Below are 11,946 nucleotides of genomic sequence, written 5' to 3'. Positions count from 1 at the left end.
CAGCGCCCCCTCTCTCAGTGTTCTCGAGGCTCCAGCGCTGCCTGAGGACAGATTATAAAGGCGGAGCTGTCGGCCGCTGCTGAACCCAGGAGGGATGCAAGCACGGACATGCAGGAGTTCGTTTTGTCAGGTGTGGAGGGAGGTGAGCTGGCAGCTTTATGGGAACACTTGCAACTTGTATGCAGGGACTTGAGATGGGTGAGGGGGCGGTGAGAGCAGTGTCTGCAGCACAGTAGGAGGCCAGTCCTGGTGCTGTGCTGCTAACTTCAGTTGCTCTATGTATGCCACTGCAGAGTGATCTCTGCAGTGCTGGAGCAATAAATTAGGGCTCATTCACACCATATACCACTTTTATACCATCTGCACCCCTCTCATGTCATACTACTCCCATACTTTCCACCGCCATACACTTCGCACTCCTCTCATATACATACTACCCCCCATTCACTCCGCACTGCTCTCATATACATACTACCCCCCACATACACTCCGCACTCCTCTCATGTACATAGTACCCCCCACATACACTCCACACTGCTCTCATATACATACTACCCCCACATACACGCCACACTGCTCTCATGTACATACTACCCCCCACATACACTCTGCAACCCTCTCATGTACATACTACCCGCTGTCATACCCTCCATTTTCATCTCCTACACATGTTTACCACCATTGTACAGTGCTATCAAAATAGCATCATGGACAAAGTAATCCACTGGGGCCCCTACTAGGGAGATGGCGACCTGTGGCATACACAGCGCACCACAGAAAACAGTGAGTGTGGCTAAATTATGCTACATATTGTGCATGGCTTTTTGGCTGATTAGAAATTTTAGTCTGATTTTATTTGTTTTTTTTACAATATTTTTAAAAACAAAAATTACGTTTTTTGGTGAGAGTTTTTTGGTTTCTTTGGTGAGATATCAGGGTCTAAACAGACCCCCTGAAGTCTCACTTTTGGCACAGAGAAAGGGACTGAGGACACACATTCCCCAGTCCCTTTCTCTGTAGCCTCAGCTGCACTGCAAATGAATGAACAGGAGACAGAGGCTCCTATTAATTCATAAACCGAAGCAGAGAAAACACAGTTTACTATGCTTCAGTTATGAATGAACACAGTGAGTGATCAGTACCGATCACTCACTGTGTTCATTTAGAAAAGGAAGGGGCTGGTAAATTACATATCTACCAGCCCCTTTTCCTGAAGATCCTCCAGTCTGCGGGAGAGAAGAGGAGGGAAGCCGGCAGCGCTGTGTGGGGGTGGGGGCAACCCAGTTATTATTTTATCGCTTTAAATTATTTTTCCCATTATGAGCATGAGTGGGGCCTCATGTCTAAGTTTTACCTAAGGCTTCCCAAAGCCTAGAGCCGCCTCTGCTAACATTTATAGGTAAAGTGCCTCTCTGGGAATCAAGAAGGATTTTTTTCCCCTGCTGGAGCTAATTGGATCATGTTTTGCTGGGGTTTTTTGCCTTCCTCTGGATCAATGTTTCATATGAAAAACAAAAACAGAACATTCCATAGCTCAACTCACCAACCAGTCTGCCAACCAACCAAATTAACCAGTCCAACGGTCTGCGTTAAAACAGAGGTTTAGTTAGCACGCATTTGCAAACGCATGCATAAGCATATGCTTGCAGTCCTAACGCTACTGAATTTTAAGCGTCTCCACAATGGAAGCACATGCATTAAATGGATAGATGAGAGCAGGTGGGCCTGGAGGCAGCCCAATCCCCCTTAATGGAACAGGAGCACACTGGACACCCAGCAAGAGCACAATGGCAGCAAAGGTGTACAGTGTGTCCCTGGACCAATATTTGTTTGTATCAGTGTTTCATAACCTTTTTTTTTTTCAGTCACAGCACTCTTTAAAATGATAGACAGTCACAAAGCACCCCATTCTAAAATGTAAAAAACTATCCTAATAGCTTTACACAATGCAGCAGCATCCACACATAGGGCACCCCACGTTAGAGGTGATTTATTCTTCCAAAGCAAATACACTTTTGCACACTGGTAATGACTAGTATTCCAATGTTTCTCTTCTCCCTCTATTTCTCTCCATCAGACAGCTAATATGACCCCAGTGCTGAGGGAGAGAGGCAGAGGAGGGTCAAACAAGGATGCTGTGGAGGCAACAGACATCCTCCTTATCAACTGATAACATCAATGGTTGTTAGGATGCCAGTGTCTAGAAAGTCGTAATGGTGCATAATGAAAACCTGTGGCTTTGTGTAACTAAAAGGCAGGCTTGATCCACCTGCTGGCTTGTATACAATTTTTGATCAATTTTTAGGCATTTTGCCAAGGCACCCCTGAAGAAACCTCAAGGCACCCCAGGGTGCCTTGGCACCCTTTTTGAAAAAGGCTGCTCTGGATCAACTGTGGGTAAAGGATTGTGTATATGGGATTGTATGATATATATTTCTTTTTCCCTTTTATAGGTTGAACTAGATGGACTTGTGTCTTTGTTTTAACCTGACTGACTAACTATCTATCTAAAGGAGGACCAGTACTAAACTCTCCTTATTGAGGAACAACTTGACAGCAGTTGCTGAGCAGCAATGGTTGTGTTGTCGCAAAATGTGCTGGTTGTTTTAAAATGACTTTTTTTATCAACAATTCGAATCATCTTGGACTCTTTCATCCCATTTTGGTCTGGCGCTCCTTTCTGCATTTCTATGGTTTGAGTTACTGTTGGTTGTCCATCGAGAGAGGCCTTGTGGTGTGGGAGTCACCTCGCCAGAGCTATTGAGATTGTTTCAAGTTTTCCTTCATCTGCCTAAACATGCAAGTCTAAAAGTTCCTAGCACTTCTTTGAGTATGTTGTTCTGGAGTCCTATCAGGTGCAGTCATTGTCTAGGTATTTTTACAGCTGGTTCTCAGAATTAAATAGCTGCAGATTTGTCCATCCGAGTATTTTAGCAAAGATTGAGGAATATATTAGAATTGTGTGGAATGCCACCTTTATTGCCAACATATTTATCCACTATAAAAACTTATTTTAAAAAATACTTTCCTTTAAAATTTTTTAAAGCATTTGGATAGTAATGCTACAGAGAAAACACGAACCACGACTAAACAAAGACAGACATTAGGTCTGTAGCTGATAAGAAACTAAGCATCCCAGTTTGCACAGCCTGCAGTGGGCACTAAAATGTCTGTGTCAGCAGGGATGCTTGGCCTATTTACTGTATGTTATGTACTCAATTTATTCTGCCCAATTTAGCTTGTTTCATCGTACGATATTCAACTGATTTCTTCAAGTTTCATATATATTTTATATATAAATGATTTATATGATATAAATAGCACTGTAACAACCTTGTAAAAATGTTTTTCCAACAAGGAGAAAAAGAAAACACATTCTCCATATTCTGCTTTTGTTTACTGTCATGCGATGAGGAGATGGCATCCCCTGTCTTATATGTCCTAATAAGGAGTTACTATACTTCTATATTAATACCAGCTATAAAAAGGAAGTATACACAATGATGTCACACCCCAAACATTAAAAATACTGATATCAGGGCTCAAAATTTCAAGTCCTGAGCTACTAGCCAGGCCTCAAGGGTTACTCGCCAGCGGTTGTCCTACCAAACCCCTCCCCTAATTCCACCCCTAAACATGCCCACATAAATTATCTCATGAAATGACAATTAAATGTTTTATGCAGAATTAACTTATACAAATAAATATTAACAACAACTTTATCCATGCCTACCAATGCAGCCTGTCTGTGCCCACCAATGCAGCCTGCCTATGTCCACCAATGCAGCCTGCCTGTGCCCACCAATGCAGCCTGCCTGTGTCCACCAATGCAGCCTGCCTGTGTCCACCAATGCAGCCTGCCTGTGCCCACCAATGCAGCCTGTGCCCACCAATGCAGCCTGTGCCTACCAATGCAGCCTGTGCCCACCATGCACCCTGTGTCCACCATGCAGCCTGTGTCCACCATGCAGCCTGTGTCCACCATGCAGCCTCTGCCCACCATGCAGCCTCTGTCCACCATGCAGCCTCTGTCCACCATGCAGCCTCTTCCCACCATGCAGCCTGTGTCCAAAATGCAGTCTCTGCACACCATGCAGCCCGTGTCCACGATGCAGCCTCTGCCCACTATGCAGCCTTTGTCCACCATGCAGCCTCTGCCCACCATGCAGCCTCTGCCTGCCATGCAGCCTCTGCCTGCCATGCAGCCTGTGTCCATCATGCAGTCTCTACCCACCATGCAGTCTGTGTCCACAAATTCAGCCTGTGTCCAACATGCAGCCTCTGCCCACCATGCAGCCTGTGTCCACCATGCAGCCTTTGCCCACCATGCAGCCTTTGCCCACCATGCAGCCTGCTGTGTCCAGCATTCAGCCTGTGTCCACCATGCAGCATACCTGTGCAGGGGAAGAGAGGAATAGGAGAGCTGCACAGATAATCAGAGAGCAGGGAACACCGCGATAACAGCTTTCATTTAAATTGCTGTGTCCCCGCCGCTCAACATCACATACAGCCACGCCCCCTGGCCAGGAAACTTTGATTGACAGATCGCCCGACCCAAGAGGAGGGACTATATGTGACAGCGAGCAGCGGGGAACACAGCTATGTGAAATGAAAGCTCACTCCAGAGTACAGGGTCTTCTTCTTTTTCAACATGGGCCCTGGCAAATTCTAGGCAGGCTTTTTTGAGCATGGGTTTTAGAAGAAGCTTCCTTCGTGGACGACACCCATGCATGTAATTCCTTTGCAGTGTACGCAGTATTGTGTCATGGGAAACAATCACCCTAGTTTGGCTTTCTACCTCTTCTAGTTAACGGCAGTGAACTTGCATGGTGATTTTCTTCAACCCTTCTCATCAGAAGATGCTCCTGTCGAGGTGTTAACTGTCTGCTGGACACCTGTTTATTGAATAATTAGACTCACCTGTAATTGATTTCTTGTTAATTAGGATTTTGCTGTCTAAAATTTAGCTTTGCTCCAAAGCTTTCATTGGAGTGTATTCATTTTTTCAACATGGTCTTTTCTGTGTGTGCAAATGAACAAATCTTGATTGCAATCAATGGCCCACATTTCTGTGAGTATTTTGTAGTATTGTGTTTCATAGAAAATGTTGATTCTGAAAGGAAAGTAAAGGTTTTCTTACAAATCTGTTGGGGTATACTAATTTACGGTATGCTGAGCACTATATACAGTATCTCACAAAAGTGAGTATTCCCCTCACATTTTTGTAAATATTTTATTATCTTTTTATGTGACAACACTGAAGAAATGACACTTTGCTACACTATAAAGTAGTGAGTGTACAGCTTGTATAACAGTGTAAATTTGCTGTCCCCTCAAAATAACTCAATACACAGCCATTAATGTCTAAACTGCTGGCAACAAAAATAAGTTCACCCCTAAGTGAAATGTCCAAATTACGCCCAAAATGTCAATATTTTGTGTGGCCACCATTATTTTCTAGCACTGTCTTAACCCTCTTGGGCATGGAGTTCACCAGAGCTTCATAGGTTGCCACTGGGGTCCTCTTCCACTCCTCCATGACGACACCACTGAGCTGGTGGATGTTAGAGACCTTGCGCTCTTCCACCTTCCATTTGAGGATGCCCCACAGATGCTCAATGGGGTTTAGGTCTGGAGAAATGCTTGGCCAGTCCATCGCCTTTACCCTCAGCTTCTTTAGCAAGGCAGTGGTCATCTTGGAGGTGTGTTTGGGGTTGTTATCATGTTGGAATCCTGCCCTACAGCCCAGTCTCCAAAGAGAGGGAATCATGCTCTGCTTCAGTATGTCACAGTACATGTTGACATTTATGGTACCCTCAATGAACTGTAGCCCCCCAGTGCCAGCAACACTCATGCAGCCCCAGACCATGACACTCCCACCTCCATGCTTGTTTGTAGGCAAGACACACTTGTCTTTGTACGCCTCACCTGGTTGCCGCCACACACGCTTGACACCATCTGAACCAAATAAGTTTATCTTAGTCTCATCAGACCACAGGACATGATTCCAGTAATCCATGTCCTTAGTCTGCTTGTCTTCAGCAAACTGTTTGCGGGCTTTCTTGTGCATCATCTTTAAAAGAGGCTTCCTTCTGGGACGACAGCCATGCAGACAAATTTGATGCATTGTGCGGCGTATGGTCTGAGCAAGGACAGGTTGACCCCCCACCCCTTCAACCTCTGCAGCAATGCTGGCAGCACTCCTACTTCTATTTCCCAAAGACAACCTCTGGATATGACGCTGAGCTTGTGCACTCAACTTCCTCGGTCAAGGCCTATTCTGAGTGGAACCTGTCCTGTTAATCCGCTGTATGGTCTTGGCCACCAAGTTGCAGCTCAGTTTCAGGGTCTTGCCAATCTTCTTATAGCCTAGGCCATCTTTATGTAGAGCAACAATTCTTTTTTTAAGATCCTCAGCCATAAGGTGCCATGTTGAACTTCCAGTGACCAGTATGAGAGAGTGAGAGCGATAACACCAAATTTAACACACCTGCTCCCCATTCACACCTAAGACCTTGTAACACTAACGAGTCACATGACACCAGGGAGGGAAATTGCCAATTGGGCCTAATTTGGACATTTTCACTTAGGGGTGTGCTCACTTTTGTTGCCAGCGGTTTAGACATTAATGGCTGTGTGTTGAGTTATTTTGAGGGGACAGCAAATTTACACTGTGATACAAGCTGTACGCTTACTACTTTACATTGTAGTAAAGTGTAATTTCTTCAGTGTTGTCACATGAAAAGATAAAATAAAATAATTACAATGTGAGGGGTGTACTCACTTTTTTGAGATACATACAGTACATGCTTGTATATGTAAACATATATACAGCTATATACAGTAAATTAGAAGCAGGCAGCAGGTTGTGATAATAATGCGAACTGGGCTCCCCAAAAACTGTGTGGGAAGACACAGGGCAGCCATGTTGTTCAATATTCAGCCATGTCATTCTGTAGAATATGGAATGCATTTCTATAGCCATTTAACTTAACCACCTCAATAGCAGACACTTTCACCCTCTTCCTGCCCAGGCCATTTTTACGTTTTTAGTGCTGTTGCACTTTGAATGACAATTACTCAGTCATGCAGCACTGTACCCAAATTATATATACGGTGGAACCTCGGATTACGAGCATAATCTGTTCCAGGACTATGCTCGTAATCCAATGTACTCGCATATCAAAGTGAGTCTTCCCATTGAAGTCAATGGAAACGAAAATCATTTGTTCCGCATTGACTTCAATGGGATGCAATACCGCATGCGGTCAGAGGCGGGGGGCGCCGGAGAGCCTCAGAAACGGCCAAAAAGGCCCGAGGGACACTTCGGCGGACCTCGGCAAACCTCAGAAAGTCTCCGTTCATGAGCCTTTCCGAGGTTTGCCGAGGTCAGCTGAACTGTCCTCGGGCCTTTCCATGCATTTCCAAATGGCGCAGATCAGTGACTTTCAGCTCAGCTCGCCTCCAGCGCCCCCCCACATCAGGTCAAAAGCAGTACTGCACACCACTTTTGGCCTGAATCCTGCTCGTTTTGCGAGACAACACTCGCAAACTGAGTTAGGAATTTTAGAAATACAGTGCTCGGTTTGCGAAACGCTCGTTAACCGCGTTACTCACAAACCGAGGTTCCACTGTATATTTTTTTTTGCGACAGATAGAACTTTCTTTTGGTGGTATTTAAAGTGGATGTAAACCCTCTCCTATACCCAGTGAAGTGAACAGCCTCAGATGATACACAGGGATGAAACAAATCCTCCTACATAAGTTTTACACGTATATCTGTTTTTCAACTTTCTACACTCTTTGGAAAGTGCACATCATGCTAGAAATCTTTCTTCCTGTTTCAGCAGCACATAAGGGTGGGTGTGGAGTCTGGGCTTTCACTGTGTGTGAGCTGATTGGAGGAAAGGCACACACCCTCACTCCACATAGGCAGAGGAAAGAAGGAACATGCAGAGCTGTACTGTGAATAGACAAAAGCTCCCTCCCCAACACAAATTATCAGCTGCTATCTCGTGTTTCAGAGAACATGTCAGAAGTGATCCTGCTGATAACAGAGCTTTGGAGAGAGATAAGTAAACACTACAGATACAGTGCCTTGAAAAAGTATTCAAACCCCTTGAAATTTTCCACATTTTGTCATGTTAAAACCAAAAACGTAAATATATTTTATTGGGATTTTATGTGATAGACCAACAGAAAGGCACATCATTGTGAAGTGGAAAGAAAATGATAAATGGTTTTCAAAATTTTTTACAAATAAATATGTGAAAAGTGTGGCGTGCATTTGTATTCAGCTCCCGAGTCAATACTTTGTAGAACCACCTTTCACTGCAATTACAGCTGCAAGTTTTTGTTTGGGGATGTCTCTACCAGCTTTGCACATCTAGAGAGTGAAATTTTTGCCCATTCTTCTTTGCAAAATAGCTCAAGTTCTGTCAGATTGTATGGAGAGCGTCTGTGAACAGCAGTTTTCAAGTCTTGCCACACTTTGACTGGGCCATTCTAACACATGAATATGTTTTGATATAAACTATTACATTGTAGGTCTGGCTGTATGTTTAGGGTTGTTGTCCTGCTGGAAGATGAACCTCCGCCCCAGTCTCAAGTCTTTTGCAGTCTCTAACAGGTTTTCTTCTCAGATTGCCTTGTATTTGGCTCCATTCATCAACTCTGACCAGCTTCCCTGTCCCTTCTGAAGAAAAGCATCCCCACAACATGATGTTGCCACTACCATGTTTCGTGGTGGGGATGGTGTGTTCAGGGTGATGTGCAGTGTTAGTTTTCTGCCACACACAGCATTTTGCTTTTAGGCCAAAAAGTAAAATGTTGGTCTCATCTGACAAGAGCACCTTCTACCACATTTTTGCTGTTTCCCGAACAGGGCTTCTCGCAAACTGCAAACAAGACTTTTATATGGTTTTCTTTTAACAATGGCTTTCTTCTTGCCATCCTTCTATAAAGGTCAGATTTGTGGAGTGCATAACTAATAGTTGTCCTGTGGACAGATTCTCCCACCTAAGCTGTGGATCTCTACAGCTCCTCCAGAGTTACCATGGGCCTCTTGGCTGCTTCCCTGATTAATGCTCTCCTTGTCAGTTTAGTTGGACGGCCGTGTCTTGGTAGGTTTGCAGTTGTGCCATACTCTTTCCATTTTCGGATGATGGATTGAACAGCGCTCTGTGAGATGTACAAAGCTTGGGATATTTTTTTATAACCTAACCCTGCTTTAAACATCTCTACAAGTTTATCACTGACCTGTCTGGTGTGTTACTTGGCCTTCATGTTGCTGTTTGTTCATTAGGGTTCTCTAACAACCCTCTGAGGGCTTCACAGAACATCTGTATTTTGTACTGAGATTAAATTACACACAGGTTGGCTATATTTACTAATTAGGTGATTTCTGAAGGCAATTGATTCCACTAGATTTTAGTTAGTGGTATTAGAGTAAAGGGGATAGAATACAAATGCACGCCACACTTAAAGATATTTGTTTGTAAAGAATTTGGAAAACCATTTATCATTTTCCTTCCAGTTCACAATTATGTGTCACTTTACAATTATGTGTCACTTTATGTTGATCTATCACATAAAATCCAAATAAAATACATTTACGTTTTTGGTTGTAACATGACAAAATGTGGAAAATTTCAAGGGGTATGAATACTTAAGGCACTGTATATGTGCCTAGGTCAAATTTCATGAATAGGATTTACAACCATTTTAACTACCACTGGCTTGGGGTTTTTGTTTGTCTATAAAAATGAATTACTGCCAGTTTTGAAAAAGTTCTGTTTTTCTTAGTTTCTGTTATGAAAGATTGCAAATAAATAATCTTTCTTCATAAATTTAGACCAAATTGTATTCTGCTACATTTCTTTGGTAAAATTAACCCGAATCAGTTTATATTATTTAGTCTGTGTGAAAGTTATAGAGTCCAAAAACTATGGTATATATTGATCAATCCTGATGTACTGACTGTACACTGATTATGACGATTATGATGTGATGCCTGAGGTGAACCTGAGTCTGCGAAGGGGGGGAAGGCTGGGTGGTTAATGATGGGTGTCCCCCAACTCACTCCACCCCCGCCTCTTTCCTTCTCTTTTCCTTTCCTTTCTTTCTGGTCCTTCTTTTTCAGTTAGGGTGTTTAACGCAGTACATTTCTGTGTGTTAGTGCACGCTTAACGCAGTATATTTCAGTTCTTTATCTTCAGTTTAAAGCAGTATAGTTCAGTACATTACTGCAAGTTTAACACCGTATATTGCAGTGCATTACCTTCTGTTTAACGCAGTACATCTATGTGCGTTAGTGCACGTTTGATGCAGTATATTGCAGCGCATCAGTGCAGTTTTATTGCAGTATAATATAGTGTATCAGTGAAGTGTGTCTGTTTAGTATGTACTCAAGTTTAAGGGCACCAAACACCACTTTCCACTGATTAAAGTGCATCCACATACAAATTTCCACATTTATATTACATTGTGTTAATAAGCACCATCATCTCTGGCAGGACAACAAGGAAAGGCAGACGTTCCCATGGGACTGTGAAAGAGCCAGCAGCGTATGTGTCCACAGGCAAAGGTGGACATGGTCAGTCCTCAGGCAGGGCATCATTTCCTCTGTTTAGTGATGTTGCCCATGCTATCCAGCCACAGCTTGCAGAGGAGGTGGTGGACTGGCTTACTAAACCATCCTCATCCCCCATCACCCAAGCAGAGACTGCCTCCTTGTCCAAAGCTATATCTGCCATAGCCCCAGCATCAGGCATGGAGGACTCAGCTGAGTTATTTGAACACAGCATCAGCCACTTGCTCCTTGACGATGCACAGCTTGATTCAGATGTTGGTTCTGAGGTTGAGGATGAGGAAGGCAGGAACATGAGCCTACAGAGAGGGGAGAACACTGGTACAAAAACTGGCAGTCATGTTCCTCCAGTCATGGTGTATTGCCAAGTTTTTTCCAGTTGTAATGAGGATGGAGGGGATGATGATGAGGTCACTGACACGACTTGGGTGCAAGATAGAGCAGATGAGGAAAGTGAGGGTGAGGCACAACCCCAAGGAGGCAGCCATCAAGGAAGAGTATAGAGCAGCAACCTTATTCCATTACATTGTGAAGCTGTTATCTCCCAGCCCACATCCCACAGCTCAACTGCCTGGGCTTTTTTTACCACATGTGCAGCTGATCGCACTGTTGCACTTTGCAAACTCTGTCTCAAGCACATCAAGCGTTGCAAAAACACCAGCCATTTGGGAAACAAATGCTTGACAAGGCATTTAACCTTGCACCACTCAGCCCATTGGCAAGAGCACCTGAAAGCCACACAAAAGGGGCGCAAATCTGTTCCTTCTCCTTACTCATCTCAATCTGCCCCCCGCTATATCTCATAACCTCTCAGCAGCCTCCACTGACAGGGATGATGGTATAGAGCAGGGTGTCCCAGGTCCTTATGCCGGCAAATTTCTCTACCCCATCTGCTGCAGTGAAAAAAAATACAGTCACTGCCACCCACATGCCCAGCGTCTTAATGCAAGCTTGTCAAAGCTGCTGGCTCTACAACTTCTGCCTTTTCATCTGGTGGATTCTGCCCCCTTCTGTGAATTTGCAGAATGTACTGTACCACAATGGAAAGTTCCCAGTCACTATTTGATTTCATGTAAGGCGATTGCAGCTCTATACTTTCACGTGGAAGGAAATGTTGTGGCATTGTTGGGCAAGGCAGTCAGCCACAAAGTTCATGTTACTTCTGACAGGTGGTCCAGCAAGCATGGTCAGGGACGATATAGTTCCAATTCCATGCCCTCCTCTGCTGAATTGTCCTATAAACCACAAGTACCCCCTAAGCGCTCAAGGGACTATTCAATGAGTCAGGCTAAAAGGTGCCATGCAGTGCTTCAGCTGGTGTGTCTAGGGGACAGGAACCACACCGGAGCAGAAATTCT

Source organism: Aquarana catesbeiana, linkage group LG02 (assembly GCF_042186555.1).
Source record: "Aquarana catesbeiana isolate 2022-GZ linkage group LG02, ASM4218655v1, whole genome shotgun sequence".
In the NCBI taxonomy this organism is placed as follows: Eukaryota; Metazoa; Chordata; class Amphibia; order Anura; family Ranidae; genus Aquarana; species Aquarana catesbeiana.
The sequence above is the reverse complement of the archived record's forward strand: the minus strand, read 5'-3'. Positions refer to the sequence as shown.